General features: G+C 35.8%; 1 protein-coding gene across 7 annotated transcripts in view; it reads left to right on the forward strand.

Annotated features, from left to right (window-relative positions):
* Nucleotides 1-26276, forward strand: part of LOC145252582 (sterile alpha motif domain-containing protein 3-like) — a 229355-nt gene that overhangs the window by 54971 nt on the left and 148108 nt on the right. The window contains exon 1 of one of the 7 annotated variants that reach the window (XM_080112237.1): nucleotides 510-668. The exons of 5 other annotated variants lie outside the window; for them this stretch is intronic. The gene's annotated coding sequence lies outside the window, so the exon portion shown is untranslated. Of the gene's footprint in view, nucleotides 1-509; nucleotides 669-26276 lie in introns of those variants that run through there. One more of the 7 variants, XM_080112244.1, reaches the window with a different exon arrangement.

Here is a 26276-nt window from a genome sequence, read left to right on the forward strand (position 1 = left end):
TGACAAAGCCTATATTCCAAATTCTAAGATGTTCGAATATAAACTTTTTGTTATATATGTATAATTATGCGCTAGTTAAAATACCGTGGCCATCGTAAACAGAAGCAGGCCTAGTCACTGAAAAATGGCATGTATGAAGCACGGGCAAGCAAGATCTGTCGATGATAATTTTTACAAAGAAATTGTTTGAAAAAAATGCATTGAAAAGCTGAAATAAGGAACACAATTTATACTGAAACTTATTCGATATTAAAAAAAGAAAAGAAAAATTCAATTCAAAAGGAAACCGTTGTGTTTTTGCGTTAAAAATAATCATTTCGTTGTTTTATAGATTTTAAAGACTAAAACTTCGTTTATTATTTGCATATTTAATTAAATACAGTTACTTAAAGGTCCGTTTTCTAATTCCTTCGGCATTTATTTTAAGAACTGAAACAGAAAGTGACCATTCTCATAATAGTTTATACCCTAATACCTTATTTTGTGACGTCAGCAGGTCACGTGACTTTAGTGACTAAGCCTTCTATTTATGACGGACACGGCACTATCCCATCATCGGCGGAATGGATCAATTTATTCCACTGAAGAAGCGATAGAGTACAAATAACCTACTACCTTCGGGGAACCGTTGGTACGGATGGCTAATCAACGTGTAATTGTATGCTATTGTGAGTATATACATTCACTTGTTATGGGATTGGAGGGGGTGTTTGTTTGCCACGTCAATTTTCATGTGTGTTTCTCGTCTCTACGTGACTTACAGATTTTTATTTTCTTATTGATCTATTTTATAAAAAATAATCTTAACGTAAAGTGGTAGACTATCTTTTTAAAAAGTAATTTAAATACGGAAATAAATCCGCCAGAGTGCATTTTCCGTCTATTTGTAAAGAAGTCACCTATTTTAATCTTTCCTTACACAAACACTATCCAAGTTCCATCGTCGCCGATAATCAGTGTTGTCTCGCTGGCCCACTGACTTTCGGTGACCCTTGTCCTCCAATGGCTTTCTGGCCTTGATTAGGTCTGACCCCTTCCCCCATTAAAGAAAACAAAAGACGGGAAACAAAGGAATGAATTACTTCGTATCCTTTGAAAATTTGGAAAAACATTTTGAATCATTTATTTTATTGAATAAAAAGTGATTTAAACTCGCTTAAAGTTTAATGCGTGCGCGAAAATAAACATGGTGACCAGTGAAAACGGAAAACAGACCAGAATACTCCTAAAATCAACTTTCTTTAGTTGGTACAGCACATTCATTGCCCTTAGATTGTAAATGTAGGGTGACGAATAAATGCGTATTAAAAAAAAAAAAAAGAAAAGAAATCTTCCTGGCAAACCCTTGTAAATGTCGGATGACGAAACTTGAAATAAATATAAATAATTGGAGAAAGCGAAATTCCAAGAAAAAGCCAAACTGCTTTTTAAGAAAAAAAAAAAAAAGTTTAAATTCGCGAAATTTGGTCTAAAACGTCGAGTGGTTTTAAAATGGGTGATCGATTTACTGGAACGTTGCATTAGAAACTGAGCACCTTACAAATATTTAAATATTGGTGTTTTTTTTTTTGTTTTTTTTTTGTATGTGTGTGTTTTATATATAATCTGGAAGACTAGTGGGGATGGGGCAGCTTCTTCAGGTCCGCCAAATTTCTTAGCAAACTCTCATGTAATAAAAGATTTGAAAGTTTCAGAAGCTCTTTAATAACCGAGCGATGCTGTAATTGTGAAAAGAAAAAAAAATATCCCCCCCCCCTCCCAAATACCCAGCAACACCGGGTATTTGCAACTAGTTTAGCATAAATTAAGACTAACACCCTGCTGTCGTTTCAGTATTTGTGAATGAAATTAAAATTTGAATTTTAAATCTTTTTCATCCCATGGAGTCACGCTTTCTTCCGTTTATACGGTACAAAATAATAATAGCCTAGTCTCGCCCTATTAATGTATGTTAAAATAAAGGCCCTCCTCTCTCTCTCTCTCTCTCTCTCTCTCTCTCTCTCTCTCTTTTCTCTCTTTTCTCTCTCTCTTTTCTCTCTCTCTCCTCTCTTTTCTCTCTCTCCTCTCTTTTCTCTCTCTCTCTCTCTCTCTCTCTCTCTCTCTCTCTCTCTCTCTCTCTCTCTCTCTCTATATATATATATATATATAGAGAGAGAGAGAGAGAGGAGGGGAGCAAAAAAGTTAATAAATGTACCCTGATTAAAAGAATTTTCATTCATTTGTAAAAATAATTTTTCAACCGCAGTTGGATTGCGCACAATCGGCTTATTACGCATCATTTAAGGACACACACACACACACACACACACACACACACACACATATATATATAAAGAGAGAGAGAGAGAGAGAGAAAATATGTTTTTAAAAAGAACGTTTTTATTCATACAATTGTTTCTGCCAATTTGTAAAACACACCTTTTCCTTGATAATAGGATCCAGATGTTTCAAGGTTTCTTCGGTGAGCTTTAGCTTTATGCATAAAAAAAATCAAAAACATTAGCATCAAAATTCTTCTCTCTATTTTTATTTTTTTATTTTTTTATTTTTTTTCCCACAAAGCAAACCAATGAAAATTATTATGTGTGTAACTAAAACAAATGATAGAAGGTACTCGAAAACAATCGTGTTAATTTGACACACGCACACACACACACGTATATGTATATATAGTATTAGTGATGGGAGGATTTCAATATTTTTGCCGATTCCGATTCTTAAAACCTAAATATTTAGCTATAGAATTTATTTTAATTACCGTAAAAGCCCATATATGTATATATTTTACAAAACGAAAAAAAAAAAAAAAAAAAAAAGACTTGTGAAAGGAGGGGATTTTGTCTTTTAGTTTTACTGATAGTTTAAAATCAATAAATATTTAGCAATTTCTCATTAGTATCGTAATGGAAAATTAAAATATTAAGAAAAGCAATTAAAAGAATCGCTTTTGGCATCGGAAAATAGTCTCAAATTTTTTTAATATCTCTAAAAGTTATGATTTTTCCCATTCCAATTCATCCTTGTCACAACACATATATATAAGAAACATTGTGTGTTAATTCGTTTCCCATGGACTCTGAAATGGTTGGATCGATTTTTTTAAATTTCACACAAATATACTTTATGTGCCTGGCAATGTTCTGAGATAGGCTTTATATAGGAAAGTATTGATAATTGATAATCAAAAAAATCTGACAACAGAAGGAACAGGCGAATTTGACTAAAGTTAATAGCCTTATTTAGCCTAACGTCACAAGTGCATTTGAGAAGTTTTAGTAGCACACAGGCAGAAAAGCCGTGCATATAAAATCAACTAGGTTCTTTCAGATAACAGGGTCGCATTCAAAATGAATGCTTGTTTAGAGCACAGTATAACCATGATACTTGACTTTTGCATTTTAAAACTTGCATTCAAGCTAATTATCTATAAAAGTGAAAATGTCTGTACGCTTCCCTACCAAAATAACTCTGTCAATTTTCGGTCTACAGACTCGAGATTTGACTTAAGGGGTGTTGAGATTTGGGAAAATCTTTTTAATCGGTTTTCGGCCAGAAATTTGGCTGTTTAGGGGTCAAAGTTCAACGATTTGACCTTTGAGAACTCTACCAAACCCCTCAAACAATTTTCGGTGTAAACACTTGAAATTTTAGATGTAGGTTACTTGGACATGAATCTAACTTTATAATTTGATTTGAGCCCAAAACAATAAATGTAAAGGGGTCATAATTGGGGTCAAAGTTTTTAAAAGTTGACCTCTGTGGTCTCTACCAAATTACTCAGCCAATTTTTGGTCTAAACATTTGAAATTTTACATAAAGTCTATTCAGATATAGGGCAAGTTTTTTTTAATCATTTTTGCTGAAAATTTGGCTTCCAAGCGGTAAAAGTTCAAAAGATTTTACCTTTGTGGTCTCTAGCAAACTATTCAGCCAATTTTGGGTCTAAACATTTGAAAATTTTACATAAAGTGTATTCAAACATGCAGCAAGCGTTTTAATCAGTTTTTGAGCGAAAATTTGACTGGCAAGCGGTCAAAGTTTACAGAGTTGACCTTTGCAGACTTTACCAAACTCTGCCACCAATTTTGGGTCTAAACACTTGAAATTTTAGATGTAGGTTACTTGGACATACATCAAACATTTTAATTCAATTTGAGCTCAAAACAATAAATGTTAAGAGGGTCAAAATTGGAGTCAAATTTAAAAAAATTAGTCATCTGCAGTCTCTACCACCTTTTCTTTATGGTAATTAAGGAAGCTTATTATATAGAAAGGCATTACCGTACATATTCACATTTTTTAATATATACACATGCACACAAAGTTATGAACAGTACATAGGGCTTGAGCAAAGCCGGACGGAACTGCTAGTATAAAAATGATTTATAAAATCAACAGTAAATTCTCTACAGTGCAATGTATACTACGTCACTGCAAGGAGGCATGTGAAGTTTCCTCCTGGTGCACCTCATGGATCTCCAACTAGAGCAGGCAATTAATCGATTTGATTTCAAAATGGTGATTTCACCGATTTCTATAATAAAAGTATGGGAAGGTGTAACATTTGTTGATCCTCATTCAATCTCAGGCAACGTTGGGTCTCCCTGCTAATTTATATATATATATAATAAGTTTTTAATACTATTGCAGAACATAATTCAGTTTTTGGTCCTCCCCCAACAAAGGAGGGATTGTTCCCCCGATAAAAGAGGGATTGACCTAGTAATTCACTTCCGTTCGGTTGTTCGTACTTTTGTCAATAACGATGCCTATGATTTTTTTTTTTTTTCATTTTGCACAAACATTAGTCATGATGACAGGTAATTTTTGCCGGAACGGATTTTCCGGGATAACTCTGCTTGTTCCCCTAGAAGCCAATATAGAGGTAAAATTGCCCCCAAATCGTTCGTTCATTCATTTGTTCGCACTTTTCTCAATAACCACTCCTTCTTTCTTTTTGGAAATTTTGCACAAACATTAGTCATGCTGAAAGTAAATTTTTCACTCAAGGAGACCCTGCATGCTCGGCTTTTTTTTTTTTTTTTTTTTTTTTGACCTGAATCCCTATTACCACTGAAGCATAAAGGATCAACTCTAATCAGGGCAAGATTTGAGGAGGGAAAGAGGTCATAGTGGATGGGGAGTTGGGTAACAAGATGTTTGTTGGCACAACTTTTTACAAAGCAGAACATGAAAATTGTCTTGTCCTTTTTTATGTTCGCCTCCCTCCCCTTTAGCAAATGTGTTGAATCAATTTAAAAATGAGTTCACGTTCACGTTTCTTTTCGTTCCTAGACTTCGTTTGAAAAAAAAAAAAAAAATTTTTTTACGTTATAATGAAAATAAAATAAATGCAGTTCCAAATTACATATGTCGCAGTGTGGACCCGTCTGTTCAGAAATAAACATAAACACGCTTGTCAGCAGACATACACGAGACACGCCTCGATCATATGTGATAAAAATAGTAACCACTTTTCTTGCTGAATCAACCCATTCCAGTAACCTGTTTGCCTTTTCATGAACTGCAACTTTTTTTCAGCTATCAGCAGCTCAGCAGGGAGTTCAAGGAGACTCCTAAATCCCAACTGAGACGCTCTTTTGTCATCAAGTCCAGTAGCCGAGGGAACCAACAACAGCAGGAACCTTTTCAGGACTAACTATCAAACTATTAGTGCGATTCAAACCGTCCTTTTAAAGACAACTCACAAACTACTTGAATGCGATACACCCTTCACTCTCTACTTCTATCTGTCTACTGAGACTCCCCTCTCAGCCTGCCATTCCAGTTTCTGCTCATTCTTTGACTCCTCCTTCCTGCAGCACCGGTTCCAGCTACCAATTCCAGTGCCCCGCAACATATTCCTCCTTGTTCCAGTGCCGCCTGACATCCAGTCACCTGTTCCAGTACCTAGTAGTAGAGAAAATGATGGAAAAGGCTGACAAAACAAATCAACACATCACCCTGATGAAGAGCAGCTTTGGGACTAACACTACGCCGAACCTATCTTCTGAGGCTTATGGATGGATCCACCAAACATAACACAAAGTTCTTGCTCTTGTGCCAGTAGAAACACCTCCTAGATGTTGTGACTGATTCAGTCGACAAGATATACTCTCGTGCACACAAAAATATGCACCAAGTTAAGAATTACCATGAAAATCATGCATCACGCTTGATGAGATGGCCGAGATACGTGAGGAGTTTAGAGATTTTAAACTCTCCCTACAACAGAGGTAGTGAAGCCCTGAAACACACATGGAATCGAAATCGTACCCGTAGCTTTAGTCATGGACAGAGAAACAATCCTGATGTATGCTGGTACCACCAATACTTCGATGACAGGGTCCACAAGCTGCAGACAGTAAGGCCCAGGGAAACCAATAAACCGATAGGCAACCACAACAATCCCTGTAGGTACATGCTCACATAGCTATCTCTTTTTATGTGTGGAACCATAACAGCGGCCTCAAATTCCTAATGAACACTGGTGCAACCATCAGTGTGATACCATATACCAACAGATCCGCCTTGAAACTTGCTACGTTTTAACTATAGAAACCTATGGGAAGTGGTCATTCATGTGGTAGAGGTTAGAACACTCTTGCTTGGTGCCAACTTTTTGGCACATTACAACCTAGCTGTCTACATAAAGACAAGAATCTTGTCTGATCCCATCCATCAAGGTCACAGACGCCATTCATGAAGGTCATAGGGACCCCATCGTGCTTGAACACAACTTGGATTAGCGTTGCAACATAGCACAACCAACACTACATAGAAATCCTATGCTAGTACAAGGACCTTACCCAACCTATTAAGCGTACTGACGCAGGTGAACAACAGACCCATCACCACATTAAGGCCATTGGATAACCATCATATTCATGGCCACAATAACTTCCTCCACATTAATTAGCAAATTCCAAGAAAGCGTTTGAGGAGTTGTTGACGAATAACATTCTCTGTCCCTTACAGTCTGTATGCTTCAGCACTGCATCTTTTATCCAAACTCAACAGGGAATTTAGAATCCATGCAGTGGATTACTGGAAGCTGAGTGCATCCACAGTGCTCGACTAGTATCTTGTCCCACACAGCCACGACTTTACCTCAGGCCTGCAGGAAGCCGGCATTTTTTTTTCGAAAATCGACCTGACCAAGGCATATTATAAAACTCCAGTTGCTCCAGAGTATGCCCTGAAGACAATAGTCACAATCCCTTTCGGATTGTTTGAATTCCTAGAAATGTCCTTCGAACTGCGCAATGCGACCCAGACATTTCAGAGGTTGATGGCTGAATTTCTACATGGCCTATCGTATGTTTATGTATACATCGACGACATCCTAGATGCCAGGCATATGAGCTTCCCCCCTAGTGCACTGTGGTGGCTTCCTGACTAGAACAGATAATCAATGGATTTGATTGAAAAATGGTTGGTTTCACAGATTTCGATGACAATAAAAGTATGGGAGGGTGGAGCATTTGTTGATCCTCGTTCAATCTCCCTGCTAATAACAAATGTTACCAAAAACTAGATAAGTTACTTTTCTACCTAACTTGGATATGTTTTTTGGTGTTTTAACTTGTTTTAAAGCATTTATTTAATTTAAAACAAGTCGTGTCGAGTGTTATGTTAGAACAAGGAAAAAATGGAGGACATGAGACAGTCATTTTTGGAGTCTGTAGTTCAAAAATCAATAACACTGTGCAACACTAAAAAAAGTACAGGATATCTGCAGCAATTTTTGTGTACCTAGTAACGTGGAAATGTTATTTCTGGCTTTCTTTTTGTTGAATTAGGTATAATTTGTGCAAAATTGCCACGGTCGTAAATTTCAGTAAAAACGTCAAAATGGGTTACTGACGACTTTGCAGTCACATATTATGTGTATTAAATTATAAATCTTAAGAGAAAAACACAGTTTAATGTACACATATTATGTACATTATTTGTTAAATCATTTATTTGAATCATTTATTTGCTAAAGTCAGCAGAAATTAGCTATTTTTCCAGATTTAAGAGAGCTAGATGACAGAGCTAGCTTGGTTAGCATAATATTTTCCAGACCAAGGGCTAATTTTTTCAAAAGTAAAAACATAATGCTGTAGCACATGGTTTGGTGTTCACCACCTTCCGAAAAGCCATGGTATTCATATAGAAAGGCATTCTTTAATGTACGCTAAAATAATCAAGGAAAAGAAGCTAAAACCTGCCTCAGAACCTTATTTGTAGGGCACGGGAAAAAAATCTGAGGGTTAAAAATAGATATCCATTTAATAAAGTATTTTTTAACTAAAAACTACAATAAATACCGGATTATTGTGTATGTTAATGTTTTAAACATAAAGGGGCATTTTATACATTCTTTCCTGAAAATTTACTAAATTAAATGCAAAAAATAGAAATGAAATTTTATCAACCCCTTACTTTATGTACGAAAGAATCTAAAATAAAAGAAGGTATCTTCATAGGTCCCCAAATTCGAAAAATTATTCTTGAGGAAACTTTTAACACACATCTCTCGAGAAACGAAAAATGTGCCTTTGAGTTATTCAAGAAAGTTTGTGATAACTTCTTGGGAAAACATCGTTCAGAAGACTATGTGCAAGTTGTGAATGATCTATTGCATCATTTTCATGATATGGGATGTAACATGTCTCTAAAAGTTCATGTGCTCCACTCTCATTTGGATTTTTTTGCTGAGAATCTTGCCCATGTGAGTGATAAACATGGCGAAAGGTTCCATCAAGATATTTCATTAATATAAAAACGTTTTAAAGGAAAATGGAACACTGGTATGTTAGCAGACTACTGCTAGAATTTAAAAAAAGGATGATGACACTCTACACAAGAGAGTTAAGAGGACAAATGTTGTTTAAACTGGTGAATTCGGTGTTATTTTTCAAAATAATTAATAATAAAGTACAGGAAAATGGTACCTAATCCAGAGAAATAAATGTCAGATTTGGAATCAGCATACTTTTCTTATACTGAAACAGGTCTTATATGTCTTGTACTTTTTTTTCAATTCAAATTTGTTGCACAGTGTAATTAAACAAAACACTGAGAAATTTACCCAATAAATTTTACGGTTACATATTCTCTCGTTCTAACCTAACATTTGATTTTTGAGCAATAATTGAAACTCCCCAGATGACCGTCTCATAACAGCCATTTTTTTTCTTGTTCGAATATAAGGCACAGCACTACTTGTATTTCAAACTAGATAAACGATTTCAAATAAATTAAAACACCGAAAAACTTTTCCACCTAGTTAGAAGAGTAAGTTACCTTGCTTTTGGTAATATTTATTTGTTATATATTTTTCGTTTTGTTGTCTATACTAATAAATGCCCTAATTGTGTGTGTTTTTTTTCTATTACTACGTAATACTAAACTGATTTAAACTTCAAAACGTTTACCATGTCATAATTTAAAAAAAAAAAAAGTAATCTTTACGCTTACAGTTTCCACTTCACTTCCGGTTACCCCCTCGTTTTTAATTAATTTATTGTATTTATTTATTAAATTGTTAAATGATAGTACAGGCTAGGTAGAGGAAGCCCCCGCCACCCCCCACCCACCTCCTACCCACCTCCTTATGTTAAAAAGTAGTTTGTTTTTTCAACAATAACGTTATTTAGAAAATCATTCTGAATGAGGAAGGGCAACCGGAAATGAAATGTAAACAGTAAAGATAAACGAATTTTTTTTTTTTTTTTTTTTTTTTTTTTTTAATAAATATCATTGCCTGTACACAATTTTCAAAGAGTCTGGTTCCCAACAGGAATCTGAACTCTTACCAATCAAAGTTCTTGCATGCAAAGATGCAATAATATCATGGGGTTTGCATACGCACCGGAAGTCCATAAAATTGAAAGGTATCACAAACTCTTACACTCTTCTGAAAATACATTAACCGGTGTTCTTAGATAAGTATGTTTTAGTTTGAACAAATGACACAATAATAACGTGAATTAAGAAAAAATAAATAAATACCTATCATATATACCAGTGAACTAAGTGCAATAGATAGACAAACAATTGCACATAATGTCTAGCATAATTCAAAGTATATTATCTCTTCTGATTATACTTTGAATTATTCACAAATAAATGTATCAATTTTACTTTACAAGTTAGGCACAAGGCCATCAAGTGTTGGCAGTGGTCATCCTCTGTCTGTTCTACTCGACGCATATTTTACCTATTTCACACCAGCATTAAAATTTCCATTCACACACCGGGAATCAAACCAGCCCGATGGTCGGCATGACCTTTATATGTGCATAGTTTTCTCGACTTTCTTTTCTTTTCTTGTTGACCTGACCAGATAGTGAAAACAATTCGCTCACCGCACGATCAATAAATACAAGTCTTTCATGTGAGTTGGCTGGATTTAAATTAAACGTTTACAAAAATCAAACAACATAAGTCAGTCATGATATCTCTCTCTTTCTATGGGCTGGAACGATAAAGTTGTCGCCATAAAGAAAACAACACTACAGCTTTATTTTAAAACATTTATCAAAAAAAAAATCAATTCGGGTAACTTGATTATGTAGTAGGGCTGACATCTATTCAATGTAGCCACCGTTAGCCTCAATCATTGCATTGATACTTGTTCGGAACTGGGAGCATTCCTTTTCCACAAGCGACGGCAGGAGCTTGGTAAATACTTGGCAGATGACGGCAATCAGATTGGCTTTGGTGTTGTGTGAAGTTCATGTTGGTGATGTTCTCAACATATGACCAAATGAAGTAGTCCAGCGGGTTTAGGTTGGGAGAGAAGGGGGGCAATCCATAGAAGGGTACAAAGTCGTAGCACTTTCATTCTGGAGCCAAGTCTGGTTCTCTTTGGACTTGTGGGCTAGCACCAAGTCCTGCTGCCACACCCAGGGTCTGACAGCAGCCACCTGATTGCACTAAGAGATCACCACACTCTTCAGCACATCTAAGTACACTTTGGTGTTGACTTTCAAGCCAACTTTAAACTATGTATAAATATAATTCAGCGTAATAATGAATTGAAAACAATCAGCTAATATGAAATCATAAAAAAAAAATGAATAATTAATTCATGAACACTCGTTTTTAATGGAATATGACGATTAGTTAACCTTCATGTAGTCGCTCACATCTCTCTCTCTCTCTCTCTCTCTATCTCTATCTCTCTCTCTCTCTCTCTCTCTCTATCTCTGTGGTACTAGATCAGGCTGTCTGAATATATTGACCTCCTGAGATGAAATGCACCTAACATTGATGCTTTTTGTTTTTCTACTTGTTCTGCAAAACTAAAAACAACAACCAACCTTCCCCTTCTTCCTTTCTCTTTTTATCTCTCATGCTTCCTGGCTGGTTTCCTAACTTCAAATGTCCCAAACATTAATTAGACATTTCTTAGAACTTTTTATATACTCCATAGATTATAATATCTCCGATTTACAAAAGGAGGTCGTGTCTATCTTTTATTTGAGTGACTTTTTTATTTATAAAATTCACACTATCCTGTGGTCCCGCCTGTTTGTTTGGCTTTTTAGTATAAATAAAGTGAAACTGATTGAAACAAAATCAGTTCCTTGACTTTTCTGCTGCGGATGCACAGGAAGCAATGAGCTTTGATCAATGCAGGGAAAAGCCGTCATATCAGACAATTGCTATTCATTTGGACACTCCTCTTTTTATGGGGAGCTGGTTTCCCCCCAACATCTTGTGGCAACAAAACAAAAAAAATTGGCGCTTGCAGCGAGATTTCATATCTCTATGGCATGATGTTTGACCTCATTAAATTCACGCATCTGTGTTAACTCACTCACTTAACTTTTTAAATATTTAATTTCAACCATTCTCACTTCCACTGCCCTTGTAGCGTCGCGGTAAGTTATCAAGCTTTTTTTCCGTATTCGCCTCAAGGCTTCGGGTTCGAGCCTACCTGCTTACCAAAACTTTTTTTTTTCTTTTACACCTGTATGTCCGCTAAAGGCTTTTTGGCCGGACTTCTTGGTCGGCTCGCTCCTTCTTAAAACTTTTTATATGCTGTCTAAATCATAATATCTGCAAGTTAAGAACGGGAGTTGTGTTTATCTTTAATTTGTCCGACTTTACATGCTATTTTCGAGTTTTTTTTTCGATCGCTGCGTCTTCATTACGCTTTTGAGTATAAAAAAAGCGAATGCTGGGGCGGGGGAAACAGACACTGGCTTGCAGCGCCAAACTTAGTTTGACCTTAATAAGGTCAAATATCACACGACTTAACTTTATCGCACATGTCAATTTCACTTTAAGATGGCTTTCACTTCCTTTCCTTTCGTGGCCGAGATGGTTAGGTGTCTGGGTTTTTTCCCTTTTGTTTCCACTTTCACGTCAAGGCTTTTTTTTTTTCTTTTACACCTCCAAACACCCGCCCAACGTTTTAATTTTTTTTTTTTTTTTTTTGAAACAGCGTTGTTTTGATCTATCCCCCCCAACACACACACCTTCAAACACCCGGGTAATACCAGGCACCCCTGCTAGTCTATGATACTGTTTCTTAGAACTTTTTATATACTCCCTAGATTATAATATCTCCGATTTATGAAAGCAGGTCGCATCTTTTATTTGAGTGACTTTCACATGCTATTTGCGCGGTATTTTCTGCTCTCCACGTGTTTACTTGGCTTTTTCATATAAAAGTGAAACTGATTCAGAAAAAATAAATCCAGTCACTGGCCTTTGTGGACAGCTAGTGTCATCAGACAATTGCTATTCATTAAGACACTGCCAGAGCTCCCCACTCTTGGGGAGCCGATTTTCCCTTACGACGGCGGAATGGACTGGCTTCCAGCCAAACTTAAGTGCGTGATTTCATTTCTTTTGCGTGAACTCATTCACTTTCACTTTCTGCATGTCAACTTTTTAATCGCTAAATTAGAACGCTTTTCACTTCCTGTCCCATTGTGATCGAGAGGTAAGATGTCATGTTTTCTTGCACTTTCTTTTCCACCTTCGTGTCAAGGCTTCGGGTTCGAGCCTACCTTTCTACTACAACTTTTTTTTCTTTTTTCCACACACACCTTCAAACACCCGGGCACCGCCAGGCACCCTGCTAGTATATATAGAAAAGACAAAACGGCCTTGCATGTTTTTGTATGTCTAGCAAAGGCTTTTTTCGACAGGGTTCTCAGGGGGGGGATACTATGTTTTAGAACTTTTTATATACTCCCTAGATTATAATATCTCCGATTTGCGGAGGAATGTCGTCTCTAGATTTATTTTGTTCGACTTTTATAAAATTCACGCTATTCCATCCTCTCGCATGTTTGTGTTTTTTCATATAAAAGAGAAACTGAATTGAAAGCAAAGGCAGCTTTCCGGCCTTTCATGCCGGGACGTTCAGAAAGCAATTGGCTTTGATCAGTGTGGGGGGAAACCCCTCATATCAGACAATTGCTATTCATTTGGACATTTCCTTTTGTTGGGGAGCTGGTTTTTTCCCCAACATCGTGGGGAAGCAAATAAGCTGAACTGGCCTTCAGACAACCTTCATTTCTGCACCTGCGTATTCACCTAGCAAGTCAACTTTTTGATTGACATCGCTAAATTTGAACGCTTTTCACTTCCTGTCATTTCGTAGAGTAGCGGTAATACGTCACATTTTCTTTCACTTTCTTTTCCGCCTTCGCGGCACAGGTTCATCACAGGTTCGAGCCTCCCTCCCTACTAACACTTTTTTTTTTTTCTTTTACACCTCCAAATACCCGAGCAACGCTGGGTACCCTCGCTATTCTTCTATTATATAAAAGGCAAAATGGTCGAACGTGTTTGTGTATGCCCAAGAAAGGCTTTTTCCGCTGAGGTTCTCCACAAGGTTATTATTTTGGAGAACTTTCCTTATACTCCAGAGATTATAATATCTCCCAGTCGAAAACGGGCGTTGTCTCTATCTTTACTTTGATCGAATTAAAAAAAAAAAAACCCTGGTTCTCAGTGTTTGCCTTTTTTTGTATAAATAAAGCGAAACTAATCGAAGCAAAAGCACACCGGCTGGCCTTCCGGGACGTCCAGAAAGGCAATCAGCTTCGATCAATGTGAGGGGAAACCCTTCATATCGGATAACTTCTATTCATTTAGACACTGCCACAGTTCCCCCTTTTTTGGCGGGAGCTGGGTTTCCCCAACATTGTGGGTAAACAAGTACGGGGCAGAAAGCTGAAAGCTTAAGTGGCCTGCAGCCAGACGTTCCACGTTCATTACTGCGCCTGCGTGATTCTTAATTCATTCATATCTTTTTCATCACTAAATTTGAAAACTTTACACTTCCGTTCGCGTCATGGCACAGCAGTAAACTCTCAGATTTTCTTTCACTTTTTTCCGCCTTCGCGTCACAGGTTCAAGCCTGCCTGCCTACTAACAGTTTTTTTTTCTCAACACACACCTCCAAACATCCGGGCAACGCCGGGTTCCCCCGCTAGTATATAATAATCAATAGAGGATTGATTCTATAATACATACGCAATCTGCTAAATTAAAGTATCATATTTAAGCGTAATGTACGATTGGATAACGCCGGGCGGCCAGCTAGTGTTACCGTAGCATTTATTGGTTTTCTACCACTATGTTGTTATATTTTTATTTGTTGAAATTTCAAAGATGTAAAAGATACGTCTCAGCTATTTTTTTTTTTTTATGTTACCTTGTCACACTACTTGCTTTTCGAACCGAATAAACATTTAAAAGTAAATAAAATCACTAAAAACTCATCCAGCTTTGTAGAAGAGTTACGCATTTGTTTTCTCACCGCTTTTTCGTATTTGCGTGTATTGTAAAACAAAACCGTTTTTTTTTTTTTTTTTTTTTTTTTTTTTTAAATACTCTCCCCAAGTTTTACAAAGATTTTTAAGCCGGGAAAACAAAGCATGCCAGTCCATCTAAATTAAAATCGGAACAGCTAAATTGATTCTCGGTCGCTGGTGAAGAAGTGGCGAAGAATTATTAAAACGTCGACGATTCGCCACACTTAAATATCCCCTTTCTCTCCGTCGTGTTATTTGTGTCTTTTCCACAAACTTGAAATTCGTGACCTCCAGTATTTTAGACACTTGTACCGGTGAGACTCGTGTACTTTTATAAGACCTGTGTACTTTAAACGGAAACTGATACTAGTTGTTAGTCGCGTCGTTTTGCGTTTAACGTACACAAGTAAATGAGCCGGAATAAATATACATAGTCTATTAACATATGTGCCTCCTTCTACCATCTCACTAATGAAATTGTCTGCGTTATTTTCTTTTTACTTAAAAAAAAAAATTTAAAAAAAAGAAAAAAAAAGTAATCTTTACGATTGTTTTCACTTCCGATTGCTCTTTCGTTCTTTTTTTTTGTTTGTTTTTTATTTTAAATTGTCAATTATTAAATTGTCAGGTGAAATAGGTAAAGGAACCTCGTTCTCATACTTTTCTAAAAAATAATTATTTATAAGAAAAAAAACAAAACAAGCATTTTTAACATTAAAAGTGGGGCAACCGGAAGTGATCTGAAAACGGTAATTGTAATGATAACCTGAAAATAAGTAATTTGATTTTTGTTTTACTCTTGTAACGATTCCATTTTATAAGCGTTTAAAAAAATTTTTTTTTTTGTGTTTCGTACCCCCACTCAACCCACCTGGACTTGCTTTTAAAAAAAGTTATATTAGGTATGCTTGTCTAAACTCCTGACCAAATCAGTTAGTATCTCTTCTGGTCGGATGCGGGCGGCCATCTACAGGAATTAGCTCAGCCTTCTGAAAGATGGTCGTTTATTGCTGATCTTCTGGGGGTGCCTTAACCAATGGATCATTGCGGCAAATTTTGTACCCTTTCAGAGTGCCGGTCCTGGATATGGCCTTAAACTATATCCGATGTTGAGGCCCCAGTTTGCGGGCTTTGGGGAGTGTGGAGCCACCCTTTAATTGCCATTGCTGCCAGGTCCACTCTGACCCAGACTGGTAGTACCTGTTAGGGTCCCAACTATGGGTTATATAAACTGTCTTATGCATAACTTTGCAGTGGAGGCTGAACAAGTGGTTTACATTAAAAATTATGCATTATGTTCTTTTTTTTGGGGGGGGGAGATATTTAATAACTATTTTTTATGTTTTAAATAAATATATTATTTGGATTACTGTTTTCATTTTGAGTGTCATTATCACAACGTTTCGGTCGATATGATATTCGACCTTCTTTAGATGTATTGTAAGAAATTAATCTCACAAACTCAATACTCCCTGGCTGAGGCAAAAATAATTCCCCAATTACAAAGCCATACCTTTTTAAACTCAAATTTTATTCAGTTATAACATCAAAGAAAGGTTATTGGTCTGGGTACAGTCCTTGCAAAACGGTGGCTCAGTTTTGCCTCCCAAATTGGGAGCAAGTAGTTAACTCCCTTTGTTTGAGTGGTAGCGTGATTTTCCTTCGAAAATGTCCATGATAATTCATGGTGTTCTCGGCAAGAGTTCTGGTGCCTTTAATTCAGCATAAATCGAGTTTCTTGGAATCCTAATTGAATTGAGAAAAGTTCAAACATTTAGGTAATATAAACATGATTAAAATGTTCAAATGATGTCATCCTCTAATTGCGATATCTTCGGCACAATATAAGGGTGTCTCTGCTTGTGGAGATTTCAAGTTCTTTTTCACCAAACATTTAGGTGATATAAAAATGAAGAAATTGTTGCGGCTCCATTCTCAATAAGGCATTCTTCTCGGAGCCGACTTCTGGTGAGTCTCGCTCTTACCGGAAGTTTTCGTAGACTGAAAAACAAATGGAGGTTTAGCACGCGTCATTTTTTGCTTACACAAAGTTTTGCTTTTGGTTTCGCATCTGGCTGATGGCACCCGCACTCAGCTCTCATCATTTTTTTTTTTTTCTATTTACGGCAGGCCCCTCCCCCTCGTTGTCGCAAATGTAGGCGGCTTGTACAACCCCCCCTCCCTCCCCCGTCACATTTTTTTCTCCGACCATACAACCACCGCCGTCATGTTGACACTTTTTAAAAATATGTATTTTGATTATAAGTAGTGTTGGGACGATTAATCGGAAATCGAAAAAAATCAGAACATTTTGAGTGTTGGAACTGGAAACATTTATGACTATTTTCCAATGCCAAAACGATTCTTTTTATTTTTAATTCTTTTTATTTTATTTAAAACTTAACTTTCCAAAGCTCATATTAATGATGAACTGATAAATATTTCTTGATTTTAAACTACCTGTAAAACTAAATTCTATCGATCATTCTAATAAACGATTTTTACATTTGCAAAAATATATGCACACATTATATGGGTCCTTGCCTTAATTGCACTTGTGCCCCTCGACATACATATTCCCAATAAATCTGCTTAACAACAAAATCACACCCCTTCACTGTTGACGTCTCTACATGTTAGACAGTTTTCTACTTTAATAGATTCTCCCCTAGAACGGTTAGACTTTGGAATTACCTTGCAACTACCTGCTGCTTCCCTAACTACTAATATGCAGAAGTTCAAATGCAACGTCAACCAACATCTTGATCTTTCTTAGGTATGATCCCAATGAGTAGCCCCCTACGTTCAAGTAGCAATATGCCTTGTTTGGGCTGAAGGTGAGTGTCAAAAAAAACCAAAACAAATCCGACCTCCACCCTTTTAAGAACCAACTTTATATTTAGAAATGTTAAAAGAATCCGGGGGAAAATATTGGAATCGTCTCACCATAAATCATAACATCTATCTATGTAATTATGAAACTCTGTGAAACTTGCACCCTTGCTGGAATTGTGTCTTCTACGATCGGGAGATTATATTTTTTTAAAAGGGATGACAGGTGAATTCATATATATATATGTGTGTGTTTAAGCGTGGCTAAGAAGCTAAGGAATGAGGGTGGAGAGTTGTAGGTTTTGGTTTCGATTCTAGCTGATGACACCCAAGTCTCATAATTTTGATCTCACTACCATATATTAGATTCAATATTATAATCGATAGAGTATTGTCTCTATAAATACATAATCTGCATGAATTAAAATATCATATTTAAACGTATCTTACGTCCGGTCGATCTTTGTAGTATTTTATCTCTTCTTCTCTATCTCTTCTCTTCTTCTCTTCTCTTCTTCTCTATATAAATAAAATGAACTCATTTTTTCCCGTCTGATTTTGACATTAATAGGATTAAAAATCAAGATATTTCATGCAAATATAATATGCACAAACGGCAGAACAATATCTGAGGTGTGTTATAGGCTTATTATTTCTCAAATTCCTCGATAATCTTAGATTTCTATACTTTTTCTGCTGAGAAGTCACGGCCAAAATCGGTTAAGATCAATGGAAGTGGTAAAATATTTTCTCTCTAATAAATTCCTCCTCCCCCTGCCACCACTTAACACCGTTTGGGGATCGTTCACAAGGAACAGTTGAGAAGAGAACACCGGTTTGGCTTCGTAGTTCTTTCATGTGAAGTTATTTAAAATCACTAAACTAAGCTGCAGTGCTCTGTGGCATAGTGGTTAGCGTGCTGGACAATTCACATTATATTTTCACGTTCGCGCCGACCTACCGTAGTCGTTTTTTTTTTTGTTTTTTTTTTCCCTAAACAACTAGAATGGACTTTTCATGGTGGCCGAACTGTTAACGTTGCAGATGTTTTTTTTTTTGTTTTTTTTTTTTTTTTCACACTTTATTTTCCTACTTTTACTCATGACTCCGGGTTTGATCCTTCCTACTTACCTACCACAACATTTTTTAAAACTCCCCCCCCCCCGTCCCGGAAACAAACACTCGGACAACGCCAGGTACCCCCGCTAGTTAAAAATAAAACCATTTCGAAAAGGTATCATTCCACAGAAAAACTATTTTTATGTACAGTTTTTGAATTAAACTGAAATTACCTAACTATTACTCAGAAAGGACTTCTCCTCCTTACCTGCTAAACAGAAAACGGAAGTCCAAAACAAACTTTTATTTAAAATAACCAAAAAAAATTGAGTTCACTTTATAATAGAGTTTATCTTGTTTTTGTTTTGTTAAAATAAGGAACCATTTTGGGTTAAAACCTATTTAATATTACGCGTGTAATCTTGAGGACACGTTCGAAATGTGTACCATATGCTGAAATAATAGTTAGAAAAAGAAACAACGGAATCTTTATGCAAATGCAAGTTAACGATTATTTCACCATTTGTACGCATTTTAAGCGCGTTTATTATATTCAGGCTACTAAACTGCGGTTGTACCCAACTGTTTCTTTTTTCTGTGTGGTCTTTGGTTTGTGCTAATCATATTTATTGACTTGCATTTGGGTTGTTGTATTGTTCCGATCTACCTGCTTCCCTTCCGGGGCAGAGTAAGACACAGGGTCACTTTATAATGTGGGGAAAATCCAGTTCCCCCAAAGTGGCACCTTTTAGATTCGAACAAAAATAAAAACTGTTTCAGCTTAAAAGGAGTTCTGTTCACTAACCAAAAACAGAAAATGCAGCTTTAGAACACATACTACACTTCGCTCATAGGAAGGATTCTAACCGGAAATAAGAAGGGCCAAAATTCGTAGAATGCTGACAGTGTCTCTCATGTAAGTTATCAAAAGAACCCCTGCCGATCATGATCCACGGATCTTTCTTCTGAGGCTCACAACTTTTATATTTTGTTATATTTTTTGGTGTAATTTTTCATGGCTTTGTTTCTTTGTAGCAACATCAGGCTGAGGCTTATTTCACTTGTGATCCTGTCGCAGGCGTAGTGTCTATTTATCCAATATGTAGAAATAGCAGTGCATTCACTGCATTACCACACACACATTGCGCGTGTTAGATGCTTACAATCAAGAAAATTCATCAGTATTTGTTCCAAACTTTGAAACAAAACGCTACCGGATCTATATATACATATAGGTATGTGCAAAATAAATGACCGATCCCCAAAATATAAAAAATTTTTACCCCCCCCCCCCCTCAATTAAAAGTTCACCAAAATTCAAAAACTCAACTAATTTTAATTAATGATCACGGGGTTTAATGAACCCATCATCTATATATCTATAAACGTGGGAATGTGTGTGCGAGGACACTTCTCAGCCTATATATACTCAACGGATTTTTTTTTTTTTTTTTTTTATATATACAGACTTGAAATTTGGTATATAAAATATTCAGACAGGTGAAAAACTTTTAATCCGTTTTCATCTGGAAAAACGGGCTGCTTTGAAGTCCAAATTTAAGAATTGGTACGTGTGGTTGGTCGGATTTTTATTTGTTTACTGTTCCACGAATGCGCATGTATGAATGGTTGACATTACAGATTCATTATGTTATAGATAAGTAGGTTTCAAAACACTTTTAAAGTCGTGTCAAGCCGGCTTAATGGTTATCGTACTTGACTCCTTGCTTTTAGGTTTTGGTTTCGTGCTCGACTATTTTTAATTTTATTTTTATTTTTACTTACAAGAAGTGAATTGTCAGAAAAAAAGTAATACTCGCATGCATATGTCTCACTTTCTTTCGGTCCTTTTTTTTTTCTCTTTTTTTCTTTTACTTCATTTTTTTAAAAGGGATTTAACGTTGCGCTTTACACCGGTTAACATGTTATAGTTTTATATAAACTAAAGCTATATTTTTTAAGTACTAAAACAAACGCGTGAGTTTATTTTTGCCTTTTTATGAAAATGAAGCATAGTTGTTAACAACAAAAAAAATAAATAAATAAAACCCTAATATTTCTCATATTCTACAAAGAAAAATCCCCTCAAAACCGTGTTAATTAAATCAATATCACTTGAAAAAAAAAAAAATTTCTCGAACTAATTTTATTTAATACTTTTAGTAAAAAAAAATATAACTGAAAAAAGATATTTCATGTGATTTTAATAAGTTTCCGGGAGAATTTTAAATGTGATATTCAAAAATTTACTTTTCATGCTTGAACGTGTAAAGTGACTCTTTATCTAAGAGTACATCTTTCAAACTCCTTGGCCTGACGTTCACAGGAAACATGAGTTGGAACAATTACATTGAAAGCATTGCCAGGGCCGCTGCGAAGAAGGTAGGCTCTCTCTACCGTGCTAGAAAACTTGAGTTTTCCCGGAAAATAAGTTCTGCTACTTTTTTTTACTCATATCATGTTTAATGTTTGTGCAAAAATTCCAAGTCGTAGTTATTGAGAAAAGTATGGACAGACGAACGGACGAACAGACAATGGTGAATTTACAGGACCACCCTCCTTTTGTCGGTGGGAGGGGGGATAAATAAAACGAAAACGAAGGTCGTGTTTGTTTTGTTTGCCAGTTTAATTTATTTACGTCTATCTTTAAATAAACTTAAAAAGTTTTATAAGTACGTAAACGTTTTAGTTGGACGTGAACTATCAGAATTTTTTTAGGAATTTTTGACACTCCTAACACGAAACTGCGAATAAAACAAAAAAACTCGTCATTTCTCTTTTAAAAGTGGGTTGTTTATTTTCTTTATGGATTATACTTCCAAAATAAACAAAGTTGTATAAAAAGTAATAGAAATATTAGTTTTTAAAAAACAGTAATGAAATTAATTGAATTTTACGAGTTCAGTATTTTTCAATTTTTAAGCTTTAAAAATCTATCAGAGTTTTTCTATTGATTCTATTTTTACGATATTTTCAGGGTTAATGTGAAATGTTATGCTCTTTCCAATAAACCGAATATAATATTTTAGACAAACGTTTTTTTTTTTTTTTAATTCACGCCCCCTCCCCATTTTCAAATGTCTATTAAAAAGTAAATAATTAATTTACTCACCAAAGTTTTATATATCACAAATTGAAGATAAAAGATCAATAAATTATATATTCAAATTTAAAACAAAAAGTGTTTTTTAGAAATTTACCTGTAAAGTCCGAAGTTTAAAACTTTCCTTGCTCCTTTAATTGGAAAAAAAAGGGTGTTGAATTACATTTTTCGAGTAGTTATAAGCTTGGAAAGACAGGGGGGCGAATTATTCAATATTTTACACGAAGTTTCTGACACCTAGTGAACTAGCAAAAGAGGAATGTAACGATGCAAATAATTAAATGAAAAGAAGCGAGAGAGAAAGAAGGCGAGACGGCGAAGGGAGAAAAAAACATGAGATAGTGTCTATGATATCACAGTGTATTCGGAAATACTTTAGCTTTGTGTTGTCTATGGATTATAACATTAATACTGTTTTTTCTATCTAACCGTTAACCTCTTATTTATCTCATGTACAATCTACCAAGGTTGACCCAACGGGCCACGAGTCGTCCATTGTATAATACAAATGAAAAAAAAAAAAAAATCGAATATTTATCTTGCAATACGCACACTTCGATTTTTTTTTATGGCTTATTTAAAAGGTCAACCTGACATTATACTTTTTCCATTTTCAAATAATGGCGCATTAATTTGGCCGGGTTTTGAATTATTTTTATGTATTTAGTTTTCAAACTGTTTACTTTTCTAAGCTGATCACCGCATTTGGCGCGTTGGAATAGTTGATTGCGTGTGAGCGGCCGTTCAAGTTTCGAATTTCAGAATGAATATACGTGCTATTATGTCTACGCACACTGCTTCCTATTTACAATGTCTCCCCACGGGACAGAGTTAGACACCAGGGTCGTTTTTTTAATGTGGAGAAAAGGAACAAAAATAAAAATTGTCTCAGTCGTGAAGGATTTCTCCTCCACTTACAGAGAACAAGAAATTGAAGTGCAGCATCTGGAGAACAGATACTACACTTTGATCTTGACCCGAAGGTCTACGCACACTGGTTAATCGGAGGGGAGGACCCGTGGCGCAGTGGTTAGAGTACTGGGAAGAATCAATTGTAAAAGTGACCTTCTCCTGAAGGTTGAAGGTTCAATCCTCAGTGTGGGCGACCAAAGTCTACATTTGCAAATTACTTAGGACCTCTATCCAGTCATGGCTGATGGAACAAGAGTATGCTACCCCCGTGAAGTAAATAAAGGGTTCCGCTTTAAATTCCGTCCAAATTCCCGAGTTCGACAGAAACATTCCCAAGTTCGACAAGATACACCTCAAGAAGGTCGGAGGTTATATCGACCGAAAATCATACTCAAGATGAGAACGGTAGTCCGATGAATCCAAATAATACGAATAACCAATCCTCAGCTAAAAAATTAAGAAACGTCATATCGATGACTGTATTTTTAACATGAGACGAGGCTTTCAAATTCAAAGGTCTTGACAAAATAAAAAATAAATAAAAAAAAAAAAAAATCTATGTGTCGGGAGATAAAAGGTAATAACATTACAAACATTGAATTAGCGTACATGCTTTAACCAGATTACTTAGATAAATACTTTTACAGTTTTAACAAAAGGGTTGCAATAAATCGCGAGGTTTCCATTCATGCTGAAAGAATGCACAACAGCAATATATAGGATGTCCACAAAGTCTCGCTACATTATGTAGCCAGACTTTGTGGACATCCTGTATTACATATGAAAGAATTTCCACAAGTTCCGCTAGTTATTACTAGAACTTAGATTAGACACCGGAAGGTGTTATAAATAATAAACTAGATAAAATACTATTAAAAAAAACACCGAATATATGTAAACATATGTCACGGTTGAGCGAGTTTCTAACAGTATTTTGTCTAGTTTTATATTTATAGCACCTTTTCCCAAACTTACCGTGTTAAAGAGAGTCGGGTGCTATTTTGAATTTTCCAATATATCGGTAAACACAGTATGTTTTTCGAGCTGAATAAACATGTTACATTAAATAAAAACACTAAAAACATATCCAGTTAGGTAGAAAAGTAACTTATCTTGCCTTTGATAACATTTATTTTTTTATATATATATATATTTTTTTTTTTTTTTTTTTTTTACAACTTTTTGCGAATCTGTGTACAGTAATACAACCCCCAATTTTTATATATTTTTCAGTCAGTTCTTTTAATAATAAATAACACTTTTCACCGAGTATTTTCAAATATTTTAAAGTAAGCATTTTTCACGGCAGTGTTGTAGGGGACTAGGATATATAAATACCCCAATCCCGTTACAAAAGAATAATGAAACGAATGGGAATTGAAGGAAACAAAGACTCAAGTAATGGATAAGATAAACGTCGTTTATTTGCTGTTGAAAGAAATGAACATTTTAGTTATAACATGTCCGCGCGTATGTAACCAATGTCTGTTGCAGGACTGGTGTTGTAGCAAGGAAAGGAAATGTGTTTTCATCTCAAGTTTGGCTCACTATTGTTTGTTCGCGCGTGGGAAGAGAAATAAATGTTGTAGGAAAATTGAGAATGGTAGTCCAGCGTGTAGACAAGGAAGAGGATATTAGAGTTGTCATCTGTTAGTAGTCAGCTACGCGAAGGTGTTCTTAGTGATCAGTAGTAGATGGAGAGAGAAAGAGGGAGAATGTATACATACAGTCATTAGCTCGTGCCCCATACATAGTAGGAAGTGGGCGTGAGGTGTGCGCCGAAACGGCGGCGGCTTGTTAGCCCAACCTCTCTCGTTGAGAGTTGGTCCTAAAGAGAGGATTAGAAACAGCTTGTCTCCATGTTTTATACTCGCTTCTGGAGTGTCTTTTGCGCATGTGTATTTCCTTAGAAAGCGGAAGTGACGTCGTCCATGTGTGTGTTCGTGTTCGCGTGTGTGAGTACATGTGTATACGTAAACGTGTGTGTATATATACGTGAATGTGAGTGTATGTACACGAACGTGAATATGTGTACATGTGTGGACGTGGCCGCGTATGTTTGTGTGCGCGTATGTATATGGCAGCTTCAAATATGAATGTGTGTTTTGTGTGAGACTTGAAAAAGGCTCGTACAGTGTTTTATTTTTTTTTTTTTTACGATTGGTGAATCAATATTTTAGCACGGAGCGTAATTCATTTCTTTGAAATATATTTTAAACTTCAATTTTTTTGTTTTTATAACATTTTAACTGTAAATAATTTACACGGCGAGTTTGTTTTACTGTACACATAGATTCGAAAAAGTTGTCAAAAAACAAATATATAACAAATAAATGTTATCAAAGGCAAGATAAGTTACAAACATGCCGACATTTTTCTTTTTAAAATATATTGATAAACATTGTATGATTTTCGAAGTGATTACACGTTTTAAAGTGAGTAAAACCACTAAAAACCTTCCCAGATAGGTAGAAGAGTAACTCATCTTGCCTTTGATAACATTTATTTGTGATATATTTGTTTTTTGACAACTTTTTCGAATCTGTGTACAGTAATACAAACCTAAAATTTAATTTCACTTGAAAATAATAGTTAAAATACACGTGCGTACACTGCACAAGCACCCTTATTATTATCATAATAATAATAGTAATAATAATAATAATAATAAACTGGTGTAGATGAGATCGACTGGCGCCACACCACACCAACTAGTTGTGAAGGGTCAGGGAGGATGGAAGGACCGAGGTGAGAGAGTACTGACCAAATCTCCACTGGAAGTGTGCAGTTCAAATCTGGTACCTTGGGGAAGCATTTTGTCACCCAAACCCCAGGAAACACCAATGGCCGATGTCAACGAGAAACAGTGACAACAGCTGTTACGATAACATGCAATCATCTTCACAAGTGGTCAAGAGGTGGAGAACACTGGAAATCTGGGGAGACTTGTCACTTAGTCTCCAGGGAACACCACAGGTTACTGCCAGTGAGCAATCACTGATGATGGTTTGTGAGACAAGTAATACGCTACACATTTTGATGAAAAACATGGGGGAAAAAATGGACATAGAAGAACAGAAAACCAAAATTTTAAATATAATTTCTGTATTTAAAGTAATAGTTATTTAAATATTTCAACATATAATCTTGTGGAGAAAATCCAGCTTCCCAATAAGGGGCACTCTGGATAGGAACAAAATTAATCTCAGTCATGAAAGATTTCTCCTCCACCGACCGAAGACAGAAAAGGTAAAGTGTAGAATCAAAACAGATACTACACTGTGATCTTGTTCCGAAGGCCAAAAAATATTTGTGTTTAATGTTTCTTTGTTTGTCCCCTAAATTCATAATTCAGTTTTATGAGTATTAAATTGTATATTGCTTTAAAATTACTAAATTTTACGTAGATAATGTTTATATTTTATATTGAATAAAGTTCAGTTTCAGTATTAATCGAACTGTGTTCCTTTTTCTTTTTAAAAATGTTTTATTGCTCTTTTTCAAATGGCCCTCATATAGTACTGACAGTCTGACAAATCTTACCTACATTGCCTGCAGACATTTTTCAGTTAACAGGCCTTCTTCTTACTCTCAGT

The sequence above is a fragment of the Euprymna scolopes genome, chromosome 29 (assembly GCF_053919585.1).
Source record: "Euprymna scolopes isolate OS-2025 chromosome 29, ASM5391958v1, whole genome shotgun sequence".
NCBI classification, from domain to species: domain Eukaryota; kingdom Metazoa; phylum Mollusca; class Cephalopoda; order Sepiida; family Sepiolidae; genus Euprymna; species Euprymna scolopes.